The sequence below is a fragment of the Pelobates fuscus genome, chromosome 2 (genome assembly GCF_036172605.1).
Source record: "Pelobates fuscus isolate aPelFus1 chromosome 2, aPelFus1.pri, whole genome shotgun sequence".
NCBI classification, from domain to species: domain Eukaryota; kingdom Metazoa; phylum Chordata; class Amphibia; order Anura; family Pelobatidae; genus Pelobates; species Pelobates fuscus.
This window is the reverse complement of record NC_086318.1, coordinates 438,750,832-438,768,997: the sequence shown is the minus strand read 5'-3', so window position 1 is coordinate 438,768,997 and position 18,166 is coordinate 438,750,832.

The window sequence follows — 18,166 nt, the reverse complement described above, 5'->3', positions numbered from 1 at the left end:
CTGAGTGTAATACAAGGATACTGTGTGTAATATAGATATACTGAGTGTAATACAGGGATACAGTGTGTAATACAGGGATACAGTGTGTAATATAGAGATACTGAGTGTAATACAGGGATACTGTGTGTAATATAGAGATACTGTGTGTAATACAGAAATACTGAGTGTAATACAGGGATACTGTGTGTAATACAGGGATACTGTGTGTAATATAGAGATACTGTGTGTAATATAGAGATACTGAGTGTAATACAGGGATACTGTGTGTAATACAGGGATACTGTGTGTAATACAGAGATAATGTGTGTAATACAGAGATACTGTGTGGAATACAGAGATACTGTGTGGAATACAGAGATACTGTGTGGAATACAGAGATACTGAGTGTAATACAGGGATAATGTGTGTAATATAGAGATACTGTGTGTAATATAGAGATACTGGGTGTAATACAGGGATACTGTGTGTAATACATGGATAATGAGTGTAATATAGAGATACTGTCTGTAATACAGAGATACTCAGTGTAATACAGGGATACAGTGTGTAGTACAGGGATACAGTGTGTAATACAGAGATACTGAGTGTAATACAGGGATACTGTGTGTAATATAGAGATACTGTGTGTAATACAGGGATACTGAGTGTAATATAGAGATACTGTGTGTAATACAGAGATACTGAGTGTAATACAGGGATACTGTGTGTAATATAGATATACTGAGTGTAATACAGGGATACAGTGTGTAATACAGGGATACAGTGTGTAATATAGAGATACTGAGTGTAATACAGGGATACTGTGTGTAATATAGAGATACTGTGTGTAATACAGAAATACTGAGTGTAATACAGGGATACTGTGTGTAATACAGGGATACTGTGTGTAATATAGAGATACTGTGTGTAATACAGAGATACTGAGTGTAATACAGGGATACAGTGTGTAATACAGGGATACAGTGTGTAATACAGAGATACTGAGTGTAATACAGGGATACTGTGTGTAATACAGGGATACTGTGTGTAATACAGAGAAACTGAGTGTAATACAGGGATACTGTGTGTAATACAGAGATACAGTGTGTAATACAAGGACTATTGGAGAGGGGGGCAGTAAATGTAATATAATAGAATTAATGGAGGAAGACACGGAGAGGGGGGCAATAAATGTAATATAATAGAATTAATGGAGGAAGACATGGAGAGGGACATGGCACTAAAAGACTGTGTCCACTCCGGGCAGCAGTCAGCTGACCCGTGTGAGTCAGGCTGCGGCTGCCGGGAGTGGACAAGGGGGAGATATGTGGCGGGACATCGCCACTAAGTGCCATGTCCCCTGAGTATTCAGAGGTTTGGTTTTATATTTTGTGTCTCCAATATGTACTGTGATGGTTTTCCCTTGTATATATCTTGCTATTACTGCATTGAAGAACATTTAAAAGTTGACAGCTGACAGTTAACTCCTGGAGCCGTGAATAAAAATTGTCAGTGGACTCCCAGGCTGTGTGTCGTGTGGTCCTTGGGAATGGGAATTATGCTGTGTGTCCTGCCTTCTGTATGATGAATCCTGAGTACCAGCGGAGAGCCCTTGGATTAACCCCTGCCGCTCCGCTACACGGCTCCCATTGGCCCACGTCGTTCCAGCACCCCCACACACGAACGTTTTGGGGGCGTAGGCATGACGTGGGCCAATCACTGGTGTAACAGTAGTGTACATTAAAAAAAAACTAGAAATTTGACTGTGAAATAATAGCAGTCAGTTTCCTTCACACGTGTGCGTTTCAGGGCCTGCCAGGGCACAGTGTCACACCAGTGCAACTCATATCTGGTGTAACAGTAGTGTACATTAAAAAAAAAAAAATACAGCGGGCTTGTTGTCACCTTTCGGGGACCGTTGGTGTTGTATGTGGCTGGGTGGAGGAAGAGTCCTTCAATGACATCAGTGAGGACAAGGAACGGGACATGGCTAGCTTGGTATCCAACCTTGTGCAAATGGGGAGTTTGCGGTTGTGCAAATGGACTGTTTGCGTTTTTTTGCGGTGCGTTAAACGGGGAGTTTGGTCTGTCACTGTGAAGCGGGCGTAACCCTTACACTACCTGATCGATATAACATCATACCTGATGTTTTAAAGCACGTTATTCCAAACAATTTAGGAATGTTAGGTGATTTATGCCCTTTATGGATTAAAACTAGACTCTGCATCAACTATGTAATTTTCCATGGGAGTTTTGCCATGGATCCCCCTCCGGCATGCCACAGTCCAGGTGTTAGTCCCCGTGAAACAACGTTTCCATCACTATTGTGGCCAGAAAGAGTCCCTGTGGGTTTTAAAATTTGCCTGCCTATTGAAGTCTATGGCGGTTCGCCCGTTCGTGAACATTTGCGGAAATTCCCGTTCGGGAACCGAAAATTTTATGTTCGCTGTGGCGAAACCGAACTCGCCACGTGTCCTTGGAGGGGGCTGCTTGCCCGCCTCTTGCCTTTGGACTATGGCCCTGGGAGATTGGGCCCTTTTACAAAATGTATTCGGCCCTAACAGAGTGCATGTCACTCATTCTGGCCCTTTAAACACAGTGGGGCCATTCGGTACTTGCCCTGTGTGAGCAGTGATACCCCCAGATAGCTATGCCATGGAGCCTATTCATATAATGAAAGACCATGGGAAAGACTTTGGCTCCATGGCAATTAAACTGTATTTGTGTGGTCTGCGTGCCATTCACCTAATAATGTGCACGCAGACCTGAGCTATCTGGGGATATGTTACATGTCTGTGTTTAATGTATAAAAAGTAACTTTATATATTTTAAAACATAATCCTTTATTTAGGTCCTCACATGTGTAATGAAGTTTTGTCTTTGACCTGGGAGATAATTGGATTACTTCTCCAATTATCTCCAGGGCAGAAGGGAGGAAACCAGGATGCATTGTGGGGATGTTTTTACTTTTACTGTTTGAGTCAGATTAAAATACTACCAGCCAGGGGGAACAAAAGATACTTTTACTAACTTTTGAACCCTGGTCTGATTCATGCCATTTTTTAATATGTTGTTCCCCTGAATGGATTGATTGTGGATGTGACGAAACCAATCTAGCCACATTGTATTGGAGGAGCCTGGTTGCCCGCCTGCTGCCTTTGGACTATGGACCAGACTTTATGGGAATGTGATACCCCAGATAGCTATACCATGGAGCCTATTCATATAATGAAAGACTATGGGAAAGACTTTAGCTCCATGGCAATGTACTGTGTGAATAGGATCTGCGCGCTATTCGGTAGTTTTGTGCGCTCAGATCCCAGCTATCTGGGGATATGTGAAATGTCTGTGTGTTATGGATAAAAAGTAACTTTATGTATTTTAAAGTGTTTTACTGTCTTTGTGCTCCCATGTGCTCAATGGAGTCTGTCTCTGTGCTGGAGATAATTGAATTACTTCTCCAGCACAGAGAAGGCTCTGTAAAAACCCATCTGAGCTGGAAAGCTAGGGGTTTTAAAAGATACTTTACTAACTTTTGAACCCCTGGTCGGATTCATGCCATTTTTTAATATGTTGTTCCCCTGAATGGATTGATTGTGGATATGTATTTTTACGTGAATGTGATGTATGGTTTTAGAGTTATGAAAGTTGGGTAAAAAGTATGTTTTAACTGTATGTATAATGGGATTATGTGTCACACTAAGGGGAGGGGATGTGTGGGCTGAACCATGTATGTGATTGGTTATTTTATGCCTCCCCCTGGGTGTGGCCTGTATGTGTTCACTTGTAATAAAAACCAGGCTGGGTGTGCCAGCACCTCAGACCACTGCTTGACCCTCAACACGGAGCCTCGTCTCGTTCTTGGGGGGATTCACTGTATGTTGTTGGAGATTGACTGCTAGGAGTGTAAGCTGATGTCTGCTTTTCCTATTCATCTGCTAGCAGCTATTCGTGAGGTTCCAGCTTGGAGTGCTATCTTATTCCCTGGTATGCAGTTCGGGAGTTTGATGCATTCACCTATATCCAATTCGTGAGTTTTGATGTTCTGCAGTAGCTGTGCCTTTCTGAGAAAAGGGGATTATCGCCTAAACGGATTTTAACCCCTCATATGCTGAAACGGTCCCCTCTGAGAAATTCATGCAGTTGGTAAGGAGCCACGTAGACGAGTACCTGCGGTTCATGGCAGATCCAGCCAAAGGCATCGGTCGCCCTATCCGGTGGCAGAGTGCATTTCGGGGACTCAAAGGAGTAACCCGGGGAGCTGAGGGTTTCGTCCGTCTTCCCCAGTGGCAGTGTGTGTCCCAGGGAGCAGAAGGTGCAGTCCTTCCTCCCCAGCGGCAGTGTGTACCCCAGGGAGCCATTCGTGACATCACTATTTACAAACCCTTCCCTTCTAACGCTGCACTGACTTTCTGTGTCTGACCAATCACAGACTTCCAATGCAGCTCAATGAGAATTCTTTGTAACACAGGTGCTCTGAGCAATTGCTGCCTTTTGAGTTCAGTGCAACTACGCTAACCAGACCAAGTAACAGGATCTGCTGTCTGCTTGACAACCAGAGGGATGTAACCAGGTTAATTTATAAAAGTGGCAATTCCTATTGAAAGCTGCACTTTTTGCAAAATGGAAAAAAAGAAGACACATTTCTCACTCATGAAGCCTTCCAGCAAGCTAAAGTGATTTAGGGGCCCCAGAGAGTCCCTTTAAATATACACTGTGTCCGTGAATATCATAGTAAAATGATCACGATTTGGACAGATCCACTGGTTAAATGATATAATATATGTCACTTGGAAGTTTAAATAGTGCTGTCTCTGTAAATTATAATAAACAGCTGGAGATCTTGTGAAAGTCACTGTGTAACATACTTGCTAAAAAAAAATAAAAAAAAGGAAAGTATCTAAATTCTAAAGTGATAATGACAGCTGGAACATCTCCCTTGCTGAGATAAAACACGAGATGTGATGCAACTTGTTTTGGGGATATAACACTTGCAAAAAACACATAAAATTTATCATCTCCGCGCTTCCAAGAAAACCGCACTAAGAATCCTTTCTAGGAATCTCCCGAATATGGTAATATATGTATCAGCAAACTCCCCTGTATTTTGTTTAAAGATGCCTTGTAGATAGTCAGCTCTAAATGGACCGCTATGAAAATATTGCTCAGAATGCACGTGTCATTTAAGAACATTACAACAAAACAACCGGTAGCAAACATGAGGTGTATTGCACAATGTTGCCATGTGTTCTTCTTAAAAATTAAACAAAAACAAAAACAGATATATTTTAAAAAGGCTAAAACTGTGCAGGCTGTTACAAGACTCTGATCTTGTGAAACCCAGATTAAATTCAGGGTATTTTATTAAACTTTTTATGTTTTCTGTTGGTTTTTGTGGGGTTAGGGGCTCGCCCATGTCTATATTTACCTTCTACCCATCTCTAATTTATATGAGGGGTACCAGATGTCAGAGAGGACATCCAATACATGAGCCTCAATTTATTAAGCTTTCCAAATGATTCAATACAGTTAAAAAAAAATGTTACAAATGATTTGTCTACAGAGGTCACTATTGAAGACTATGAAAATCTTTTTAGATAAGTCATTTGGAAAGTCTTTATTACAGATTGTGTTTATTTTTGATACTGATTAAATTGAGGCCATAATTTGATAGTTCCCCTCCTCCAACTACCATATTTGTTGGTACGCTGTGGCCTTCTATAAATCCAGTCATAGGTGTGCGCACGGGGTGTGCCGGGTGTGCCTGGACACACCCTAATCTAGGGTGCCAACGTGTCCCGGATTGCCCATGACAGTCCCACATTTTGTGGGTCTGTCCCGGGTCCCTGGGATAGGCGTGTTCCCACCGCTATTGATGTGCGAGCTGCAATCCTCCCTCTCTCCCTCCCCTCCCAGCGCTGTTAGGAAGTGAGGTCACACACGTGTACATAAAATATGGACGAAATAATGAACGCTGAAACCGGTGTCCGGTGTGAAGAAGGGGTCCGTGAGGGGCAAGGAAGTGTCCATGAATGGCATTTTCCAAATGTGGTCACCCTACCATAATCAAGCCTCAAAATTGAGGCTCCTTGCTGCACTGCTGCTATACTATTTTTAAAAATGTTATGCCGCCATTATGCGGGGTCGCGGGGCCGGCAATTCGCAATGGGAAGGTGCGAGTGTTGCTTTGCACACGGCGTGTGTGTTTGTGCTTTGCAATAGGCTGTGCATGCCTATGAATCCAGTCAGTGAGAGATTCAGAGCATCACAGGTGGAACAGGTGGAACAAGGTGGAACAAGATCACAGCTGGAAGGAAAGAAAGAATTCAGCAACGACTGGATATGATCCACAACAGAACCAGAACACAGGCTCACAGGTTCCATTGTGTCATCAAGCAGAGCCGCCATCAGGGGGTGACAACCATAACGGTTGTCACGGGCCCGGCGGCCCTGGGGGGCCCGGCCGCCCGGGCCCCACATGTGGGGACCATCAGGCGGCCCCCTCCTTCAGGGGCCCGGTCAGCGCTGTAGCCGTGGTATAGCACCGGGCCCCTTTTTAAAAAAAAAGAAAGCAGCCGCAAGTGCTGCTGGGAGGTTCCTCCCTCCCAGCTCACTCCGTGCGCGAGGAGCGCGCGCGCAAGTGAAGACTGAGCCGCGCCGACTCCCATCATCCCCAGCCTCCTGCAAAGAAAAGGTAAGAGACAGGAGGGTGGCTGGAAAATGAGCTGTCTGTATGCATGTATGTCTGTCTGTGTATGTCTAATGTATGTATGTGTCTGTATGTCTGTCTGTGTATGTATGTCTAATGTATGTATGTCTGTGTATGTATGTCTAATGTATGTATGTCTGTCTGTGTATGTCTAATGTATGTATGTCTGTCTGTGTATGTATGTCGTATGTATGTCTGTCTGTGTATGTCTGTCTGTATGTCTGTCTGTGTATGTCTAATGTATGTATGTGTCTGTATGTCTGTCTGTGTATGTCTGTCTGTATGTCTGTCTGTATGTCTGTCTGTATGTCTATGTATGTATGTCTATGTATGTATGTCTGTCTGTATGCATGTATGTCTATGTCTGTCTGTATGTCTGTCTGTATGCATGCATGCATGTATGTCTGTCTGTATGTGTATGTCTGTATGTATGTATGTATGTCTATGTATGTCTGTCTGGATGCATGCATGCATGTCTGTCTATGTATGTATGTCTGTGTGCATGTATGTCTGTATGTATGTCTGTATGCATGCATGTATGTCTATGGATGTATATATGTATATCTGTATGTCATTATATATGTATGTCTGTATGTCAGTATGAATGTATCTCTGCATATCATTATGAACGTATGTCTGTGTGTATGTGTGTATGTATGTCTGTATGCATGTATGTCTGTCAGTAGGTCTGTATATATGCATGTATGTCAGTCTGTATGTATGAATGTATGTCTGTATGCCATTATGAATGTATGTGTGTATGGATGACAGTGTCTGTATGTCTGTATGTATGTATGTCGGTGTCTGTATGTATGTATGTGTCTTTATGTCCTCATGCATGTGTGTCTGTATGTATGTTAGTATGTGTCTGTCTTTTACTATGTATGCCTGTGTGTGTGTCAGTATGTATGCCTGTATGCGTGTATGTCTGTTTCAGTATGTGTGTCTGTTAGTACGTATCTGTGTCCTTTTGTATCAGTGTGTGTGTTTGTGTCTGTGTGTGTATTCCTGTGGGCGGTATTTAGAGGCGGACCCAGTGGGCGGTATTTGGAGGCGGGCCCCTGGGGGCCCAGACCCTGAGCTGAGTTAGGGGCCCCAAAATTTCTGGTGGCGGCCCTGTTATCAAGTGATGGAAACAGGATCAAATGGAACCCAGAACCCACAGGCAAGGTTCCGGAGTAGAGTCGGCATTCAGAATCTATAAACGTTACGCCATGTGATCATAGTGATTTAGATCAAAGCAAACTTTGATTATTTGTCTATCTACTCCTTTCTAAATTGATTGTGCGCATGTCTTCTGGAAGTAAATCACACCGGACACATTGCAGGTTTATGAAGAACTCCAGAGTGGCCTTTATTGCAGGGGGTGCAATTCCCTTTTAAAGCAGAAATATGTCATGTACAGAGTCACAGTTAACATTCAGTATACATTCATCAATTGGTTAACAGTCTAAGGGGTCTTGTCTAAACCCACTCTACTGGGCGTGACCCCAGCATCATCACATGACATTTCTTTGTATCCCAGCCCCATTCCAGCTCCATTTTACTACACGTGGCATGTTGGATGCTCCCCAGTACAGCTTTGTATAAAGTAACACCTCCCTGCATTCAGTAATTACTAAATACTACATTATAGATATAACAAATGTGGATTAGGACAAGCTCGTTGCTAGCCTTACAGCATTTCACCTGCTAGAAGCTCTTCCTCTCGCCCTCTCACTGCAACCCTACACTAAATCTACTTCTATTTTTAATAAAAAAAAAAAAATCTGATTTTGTGCCCATCACATGCGCATTGTAGCCCACTAGGTGTCCTTAATCCCTCTAATCCTGGCCATAGATCCCGGTGGAGACCTAGGAGAGCTTTATGGATGTGAACGAGGAGCAGATGGTAAGTATATGTCGCTCAGTCAGGCCTGTATAGTTTGGCTGCCGGAGTGCTGATCTTTTAGATGGAGAGTGTGGATTCGATATCCGACGTTTAATGACACAAATCTCTGGAACATGTGTCTTTGTGATGCTGCTCAGATTTCTGGGAGAGACCTTCATCGCTTACTGGTCTGTTCACATAAAACAGAGAAATGCTGCTGTTTGTTTGATGACAGAATTTATGGACCATGAAATCACAGAGGAGAAAACGTATACGGGATCCTTGTGGGAACAGTTTTTAAATCACTATTATGAGTAACTATAACATTAACCTTTCAAACACTGGACAGGAATATCTGCTCAAAACATTTTACGTTGCGTTTTTATGCTGGAACTGGGCAGCTGCCTATCCAACATCCAGGACAGGAACTTGATGTTTTCCTCTGACTTTAACCTAATTTTCATAAATCCATAGACTGTAACAGTGGATCAGGTGTTTTTGTTGTTTTGCTACTGAATTTTTTAAAATTGTATTTATTATTTATAAATTCTAACATAAGATCTCTGAACGTGTTATGTTGTATCTGTAATCAGGGTATTGGCAGCAGATCCTTTAAGTCCTGTACTAGGTGAGGTAGGGCCTCCATTCATCAACTTTATTTTTCCAGCACATCCCATAGATGCTGAATTGGATTGAGATCTGGGGAATTCGGGGGCCATGGCAATGACTTGAACTCTTGGTCATGTTCAACAAACAATGTCTGTACAATTTCTGCAGTGTGGCAGGGTGCATTATGCTGCTGAAAGAGGTCACTGCTATCCGGGAACACCATTACCATGAAGGGGTGGACGTGGTCTGCAACAATCTCTAGGTAGGTGGTAGATGTCACAGTAACATCCACTTGATTGCCAGGACATTGCCCAGAGCTTAGCACTGTCTCCGCCAGCATGCCTTGTTCCCATAGTGCTGCCATCTCTCCCCAGGAAACCAACGTACATTAAATCTGTCATCCACCGGATCTAAAAGAAAACATGATTCATTAAACCAGGCAAGCTTCTTCCATTGCTCCAAGGTCCAGTTCTGATGCTCACGTCCCCATTGAAGGCACTTTCGGTGATGACGTGGGGTCATCACTGACACTTTGACCGGTCTGCAGCCCCATACACAGCAACCTGGAATGCACCGTTTGTTCTGACACCTTTCTATCATGGCATAATTATGTTTTTCGGCAGTTTGAGCTAGCGTAGCTCTTCTGTTTGATCAGTCCAGCCTGACTAGCCTTCGCTGCCCATGTGCATCAACAAGCATTGGGCGCTCCTGACGCTGGCTCACCAGCTGTCCTTCCTTGCACAACGTTTTGCCCATTTTTACTGCTTTCAATTCATGAAATTCATGAAGAGACTGTTTACTTGCTGCCTAAACTCCCACCCCTTGACAGGAGCCATTGTAACAATATAATGAATGTGTTTCACTTCACCTGCTGACAGTGGTTTAATGTTGTGACTGATCAGTGTAAATACCTAAATACAAATACACAAGAACGAGAAGATAAATATAAAAAACCATGAGAGGGAATGACAGATTCATACCATTTTCAGAAATATATACTTTATCAAATGATATATATCCTTTGTATACAAAGTTGCTTCCTTGGGGTCCCTCGTTTTTGATACTTCGTGACCCAGACCCCTGCTTTTATTTGGCTGCTGCTGACCTCTCCAATCCTTTATTACTGGACTGTGCCCTGACACCCCTATTTGATTGCCGAATGAAACAAGTTGCTATTAGCTAATCTCGTATCTATATTAATCTCATGACGCTGGCTGCAAGGTTATCCAGAGAAGCTGATTTTCTCCAAGCTCTAATATTGTTTCATTGGAATACAATTCCCATCAGTCGTTCAACAATCTCTGAGTTACTGCACAACCTCAATAAAGTATTAAACGATTCCCTTTGCAGACTATACTATTACATTGAATTAGTATTATCAATCCTCCATTCATTAAATCTCTTAAAGTGGAAAAGTTATTATCTGCAGTTGAGTTCCTAATTATTCGGGAAAAGGAAAGGAATATCACACTCGGTTTGTTAATTAATACACAGAACGTACACTGTAGTTACGGCCATTTTACTGCGGTGGGAACGCTTTGCTCATCTGTGTAACAGTCGCTATCAAGTTAATTTAGAGTTTCATCAACATTTCACAGGAAAGTCCTGTTTTGGGAATAGATAGCAGCCCACGCTCTCACCCACCATAACTACATACATGTGTGTGTGATAATTCAATGATTGTTCATAAAGTATCAAACTGTTTCTGTGTTACATTGAAATGCAGCTCAATTTCCCCGAGGGGATACATCGGAACTGGGGAGATCATTCTAACACTCGCCTCTATTCATGGGAATGTTTATTCATAATTTAGATGTGTTCTAAATGTTCTCTATTGACCGAGCTCTGACTCATCAGCACAATATATTCCCCCGTTTTCTGGCATACTGGCAGATTTCCTTAATAGAATAGTTATCACACATTTCATTGGGCTAAATATGTAGCATCTACTGCACAACTTCACCACTTTTTAATTAGATTTTATTAAATGGGCACTCAAAGCCACATAATCACTTGCTTAGGTTTTCATGTAAGGAGGTCCCCTGTATCTCCGCACACAGTGTATTATAACTGCAGCTATAAGGTTATGGTGTAAGGAGGTCCCCTCTCTCCCTGCACACAGTGTATTATAACTGCAGCTATAAGGTTATGGTGTAAGGAGGTCCCCTGTATCCCCGCACACAGTGTATTATAACTGCAGCTATAAGGTTATGGTGTAAGGAGGTCCCCTGTCTCCCCGCACACAATGTATTATAACTGCATCTATAAGGTTATGGTGTAAGGAGGTCCCCTGTCTCCCTGCACACAGTGTATTATAACTGCAGCTATAAGGTTATGGTGTAAGGAGATCCCCTGTCTCCCCGCACACAGTATATTATAACTGCAGCTATAAGGTTATGGTGTAAGGAGGTCCCCTGTATCCCCGCACACAGTGTATTATAACTGCAGCTATAAGGTTATGGTGTAAGGAGGTCCCCTCTCTCCCTGCACACAGTGTATTATAACTGCAGCTATAAGGTTATAGTGTAAGGAGGTCCCCTGTATCCCCGCACACAATGTATTATAACTGCAGCTATAAGGTTATGGTGTAAGGAGGTCCCCTCTCTCCCTGCACACAGTGTATTATAACTGCAGCTATAAGGTTATAGTGTAAGGAGGTCCCCTGTATCTCCGCACACAGTGTATTATAACTGCAGCTATAAGGTTATGGTGTAAGGAGGTCCCCTGTCTCCCTGCACACAGTGTATTATAACTGCAGCTATAAGGTTATGGTGTAAGGAGGTCCCCTGTATCCCCGCACACAGTGTATTATAACTGCAGCTATAAGGTTATAGTGTAAGGAGGCCCATGTCTCCCCGCACACAGTGTATTATAACTGCAGCTATAAGGTTAGTGTAAGGAGGTCCCATGTCCCGGTCTCCCTGCACATGGTGTATTATAACTGCAGCTATATTGTTATGGTGTAAGGAGGTCCCCTGTGTCCCTGCACACAGTGTATTATAACTGCAGCTATTAGGGTATGGTGTAAGGAGGTCCCCTGTCTCCCCGCACACAGTGTATTATAACTGCAGCTATAAGGTTATGGTGTAAGGAGGTCCCCTGTCTCCCTACACATTGTGTATTATAACTGCAGCTATAAGGTTATGGTGTAAGGAGGTTCCCTGTCCCCCTGCACACAGTATATTATAACTGCAGCTATAAGGTTATGGTGTAAGGAGATCCCTTGTCTCACCGCACACAGTGTATTATAACTGCAGCTATAAGGTTATGGTGTAAGGAGATCGCCTGTCTCCCCGCACACAGTGTATTATAACTGCAGCTATAAGGTTATGGTGTAAGGAGGTCCCCTGTATCCCCGCACACAGTGTATTATAACTGCAGCTATAAGGTTATAGTGTAAGGAGGCCCATATCTCCCCGCACACAGTGTATTATAACTGCAGCTATAAGGTTAGTGTAAGGAGGTCCCATGTCCCTGTCTCCCTGCACATGGTGTATTATAACTGCAGCTATATTGTTATGGTGTAAGGAAGTCCCCTGTGTCCCTGCACACAGTGTATTATAACTGCAGCTATTAGGGTATGGTGTAAGGAGGTCCCCTGTCTCCCCGCACACAGTGTATTATAACTGCAGCTACAAGGTTATGGTGTAAGGAGGTCCCCTGTCTCCCTACACATTGTGTATTATAACTGCAGCTATAAGGTTATGGTGTAAGGAGGTCCCCTGTCTCCCTGCACACAGTGTATTATAACTGCAGCTATAAGGTTATGGTGTAAGGAGGTCCCCTGTATCCCCGCACACAGTGTATTATAACTGCAGCTATAAGGTTATAGTGTAAGGAGGCCCATGTCTCCCCGCACACAGTGTATTATAACTGCAGCTATAAGGTTAGTGTAAGGAGGTCCCATGTCCCGGTCTCCCTGCACATGGTGTATTATAACTGCAGCTATATTGTTATGGTGTAAGGAGGTCCCCTGTGTCCCTGCACACAGTGTATTATAACTGCAGCTATTAGGGTATGGTGTAAGGAGGTCCCCTGTCTCCCCGCACACAGTGTATTATAACTGCAGCTATAAGGTTATGGTGTAAGGAGGTCCCCTGTCTCCCTACACATTGTGTATTATAACTGCAGCTATAAGGTTATGGTGTAAGGAGGTTCCCTGTCCCCCTGCACACAGTATATTATAACTGCAGCTATAAGGTTATGGTGTAAGGAGATCCCCTGTCTCCCCGCACACAGTGTATTATAACTGCAGCTATAAGGTTATGGTGTAAGGAGATCCCCTGTCTCCCCGCACACAGTGTATTATAACTGCAGCTATAAGGTTATGGTGTAAGGAGGTTCCCTGTCCCCCTGCACACAGTATATTATAACTGTAGCTATAAGGTTATGGTGTGAGGAGGTCCCCTGTCTCCCTGCACACAGTGTATTATAACTGCAGCTATAAGGTTATGGTGTAAGGAGATCCCCTGTCTCCATGCACACAGTGTATTATAACTGCAGCTATAAGGTTATGGTGTAAGGAGATCCCCTGTCTCCCCGCACACAGTGTATTATAACTGCAGCTATAAGGTTATGGTGTAAGGAGATCCCTGTCTCCCTGCACACAGTGTATTATAACTGCAGCTATAAGGTTATGGTGTAAGGAGATCCCCTGTCTCCCTGCACACAGTGTATTATAACTGCAGCTATAAGGTAATGGTGTAAGGAGGTCCCATGTCTCCCTGCACACAGTATTATAACTGCAGCCAGGGCCGGATTAACATAGGGGCTGATGGGGCTGCAGCTCCAGGCCCAGGCCCATGGAATAGGCCCATTAAAAAAAATATATATATATATTTTTTTATATATATATTTTTTTTTACACACTACTTTTAGGTTTGCCACCTGACTGGTATTTTACTGGCACAGCCAGTATTTGAGGCTGTCTGGCTGTGCCGGTATTGCAGTAATACAATACAATACAATTGCAGGTATTTTTCTCAGTATAAACAGACATTACTCTGCAATACCAGCACCCACCAGTAGGGGTCACTGTGTATGAGGCAGGGATAGGAAGTTATAATATATCCCTGCCTCTCTCTACTACTCACTGATCCGTGGGGGAACAACTACACAGCACAGAGAGTCCAGACAGCAGCTCTACAGCTCAGGTAAGTGAGGGATGGGGGGCAGCAGGGAGACATGGGACACTGAGACACAAGAAGACATGTGGACACTGAGACACATGGGGACACAGACACTAGGGGACACTGGGAGACCTGGGGACACAGACACTTGGGGACCCTGGAAAAAATGGGGACACTGAGACAGTAGGGGACACTGTAAGACATGGGGACACTGTGAGACATTGGGACACAGAGACACTAGGGACAGAGTGTCCCCATGTCCCCCAGCCAGTGTCCCTAGTGTCCCCATGTCTCCCAAGTCACCCAGTGTCTGTGTCCCCAAATATCTCAATGTCCCCATGTCTCCCAGTGTCCACATGTCTATGTCCACAAGTGTCCCATGTCTCCCAGTGTCTCCAAGTGTGTGTCTCCCAGCCAGTGTCTCTAGTGTCTCCATGTCTCCCAGTGTCCCTTAGTCTCCCAGTGTCTTTGTTATGATATCGCTGTGTCCCTAGCGTCAGTGACCGAGGACCTGACACCAGGAGGGGGCCCGGCAGCTTGCCCGGTATGCCGCCGGGTGCGAGGCCCCTCCTGGCTGCCCGGCCAGCCACCGCAGTCACTTGTCTGCAGCTCCGCAGTGTGCAGAGCTGCAGACCATGTGTCTCGCAAAAAACGGCCAATCAGAGCGTTGCCGCGGGTTACCACGGCAACGCTCTGATGGTCTCGCGAGATTACATGGTCTGCAGCCTGCACACTGGAGCAATGGCCATCAGACCACCAGGGAGCCCACTGGACCACCAGGGAAGAAAAGGTAGGTTCTCCCTCACCCTCCTCAGCCTCACCCTCCCACCACCCCCCACACCACCCTCAGCCTCACTACCCCCCACACACCACCCTCAGCCTCACTACCCCCCACACACCACCCTCAGCATCACCACCCCCACCCACCCTCAACCTCACCACCGCCACACCATCATCGGCCTCACTACCCCCCAACCACACTCAGCCTCACTGCCCCCCACCACCCTCAGCCTCACTACCCCCCACACCACCCTCAGCCTCACCACCCCCACACCACCCTCAGCCTCACCACCCCCCACCACCCTCAGCCTCACCACCCCCCACCACCCTCAGCCTCACTACCCCCACCACCCTCAGCCTCACCACCCCCACCACCCTCAGCCTCACCACCCCCACCACCCTCAGCCTCACCACCCCCACCACCCTCAGCCTCACCACCCCCACACCACCCTCAGCCTCACTACCCCCACACCACCCTCAGCCTCACTACCCCCACCACCACGTCAGCATCATCCCCCACCACCCTCAGCCTCACCACCGCCCCACCACCCACAGACTCACCATCCCCCACCACCCTCAGAATCACCCCCCCTCACCATCAACCCCCCTCCTTCTCACATCAACCCCCTCCTTCTCACATTACCCCCTCCTTCTCACATCAACCCCCTCCTTCTCACATCAACCCCCTCCTTCTCACATTACCCCCCTCCTTCTCACATTACCCCCCTCCTTCTCACATTACCCCCCCCTCACTCTCACATTACCCCCCCTCACTCTCACATTACCCCCCTCACTCTCACATTACCCCCCTCACTCTCACATTACCATCACCCCTCTCACTCTCACATTACCATCACCCCTCTCACATCACCCCCACACCATCACCTCCCTGTCACCATCACCCCCTCTCACCATCACCCGCCTCTCCTTCTCACCATCACCCCCCCATACACACAACACACTTTAAGCATAGGGTCATACACATAGGGTCTCAGACAAAAACGCAAACATGCACACAGAGACATACATTCACACACACAAGGATACTCTCTGTCAGACACTCTCTCAGGCACATACACAGGTAAACTGTGCATCAATGTGTATATGTGACACTTTTTTGTTAGTGGGGCCTCATGTTTGAGTTTCGCCTAAGGCCTCATAAAGTCTAGAGCCGCCTCTGACTGCAGCTATAAGGTTATGGTGTAAGGAGTGTGGCGGAACCAGCCTCGCCACTGGGCATTGGAGAAGACTGATTGCCAGCCTCCTGCCATGTGACTATGGCCCCTGGGATGTATTGCCTGCTCTCCTATACTGCTGAGGTTTGCTACCAACTAGGTGGATTTGGCTATGGATCTTGTCTAGTGCCCTCTGTTGGTAGCAACAGCAATATGCACTACCTGAATAGCAAGACTGATTCATTTGCATATTCGGGTAAATTTCCATATTGCTAATTCTGCAGGCATGTGAGATATTTTCTGTTAATTATTGTCTCCCCCACCTCCAGGGGCGTATTAGCCGCGAGGCTAACAAGGCATTTGCCTTGGGCGGCATTTTCCAGGGGGTGGCAAAAAAAGCCGCCCCCAAATGCCCAAGGCAAATGTCTTGTTAGCCTTGCGGCTAACAGACATGCCGGCGGGCTGCTGGGCGATCGGGCGGCACTGCCTGGCGGGCGGGCGGCCGGCTGGCGAGGGAGCACTTCCCCTGAGCTGTCTGCTCAGCTCCCTCGCCAGCCGCAGAGTGAGGCTGGGAGCCGGAATATGACGTCATATTCCGGCTCCGCCTCGCAGCCTCACTCTGCGGCTGGCGAGGGAGCTGAGCAGACAGCTTAGGGGAAGTGCTCCCTCGCCGGCCGCCCGCCCGCCAGGTAGTGCCGCCCGATCGCCCAGCAGCCACTGGACCACCAGGGAGGAAGAGACACCCCCCTCCCCAGCATTCCCAAAGGTAAGGAGGCTGGGGAGGGGGGGGGGGTTAAAAAAAAATAAAAAAAAATGTGTTACAAATAAATGTAAAAAAAAACGTGTTAAAAATAAATAAAAAAAATGTGTTAAAAATACATTTTAAAAAAATGTGTTAATGTGGGTGGGTGAGTGTGTGTCTGTGTCTGTTAGTGCGTGTGTCTGTGTCTGTTAGTGTGTGTCTGTGTCTGTTAGTGTGTGTCTGTGTCTGTTAGTGTGTGTCTGTGTCTGTTAGTGTGTGTGTGTCTGTTAGTGTGTGTGTGTGTGTCAGTTAGTGTGTGTGTGTGTGTCAGTGTGTGTGTGTGTTAGTGTGTGTGTGTGTGTCTGTTAGTGTGTGTGTGTGTGTGTCTGTTAGTGTGTGTGTGTGTGTGTTAGTGTGTGTGTGTCTGTGTCTGTTAGTGTGTGTGTGTGTGTGTCTGTGTCTGTTAGTGTGTGTGTGTCTGTTAGTGTGTGAGTCTGTTAGTGTGTGTTTGCCTGTGAGTGTGTGTGTGTATGTCAGTGAGTGTGTGTGTCTGCTAGTGAGTGTGTTTGTCTGTTAGTGAGTGTGAGTGTGTCTGTTAGTGTGTGTGTGTTTCTGTTAGCGAGTGTGTGTTTCTGTTAGCGAGTGTGTGTGTGTGTATTTAGAATGCGGGGCGGGGGGGAAAGGTTGGGTGGGGGAAAGGGGGGCGCCTGAGCTTTGTCCTGCCTAGGGCAGCACAAAACCAGGATACACCACTGCCCACCTCTAAAAATATGTAATTATGTTATAATAAGTCACTGTATGTTGCCTGCTATGATTTGACTGTTTGTAATTTCATTGAGTTTTCACATCAATGTTAATGTATTGACCATATGGGCTAGTCCCAAGTAAAATAAAGTTTTAGATAGTTTTGCTTCACCCTCAATTTGAAGTTCTGTCTCTTATTGGTGGAAGCTGCTACAAGGGATTCCTATGCTCTGCATATTTCCTTGCTATAATCACTCCTAACCTCTTATAAGAGCTTGTTCCTGTTTCACTATGAAGGAAGAGAGTTTTGGCCTGTGGTGGTTGTGGTGTCAGCTAGAGTGCTTGGAATCCTCAAGAAGCGTTAGGCGCGTCCATCAACGGAGGTACCCAGTCGGGGTGCCATGTGATCCGTTACAAGGAGGTTCCCAG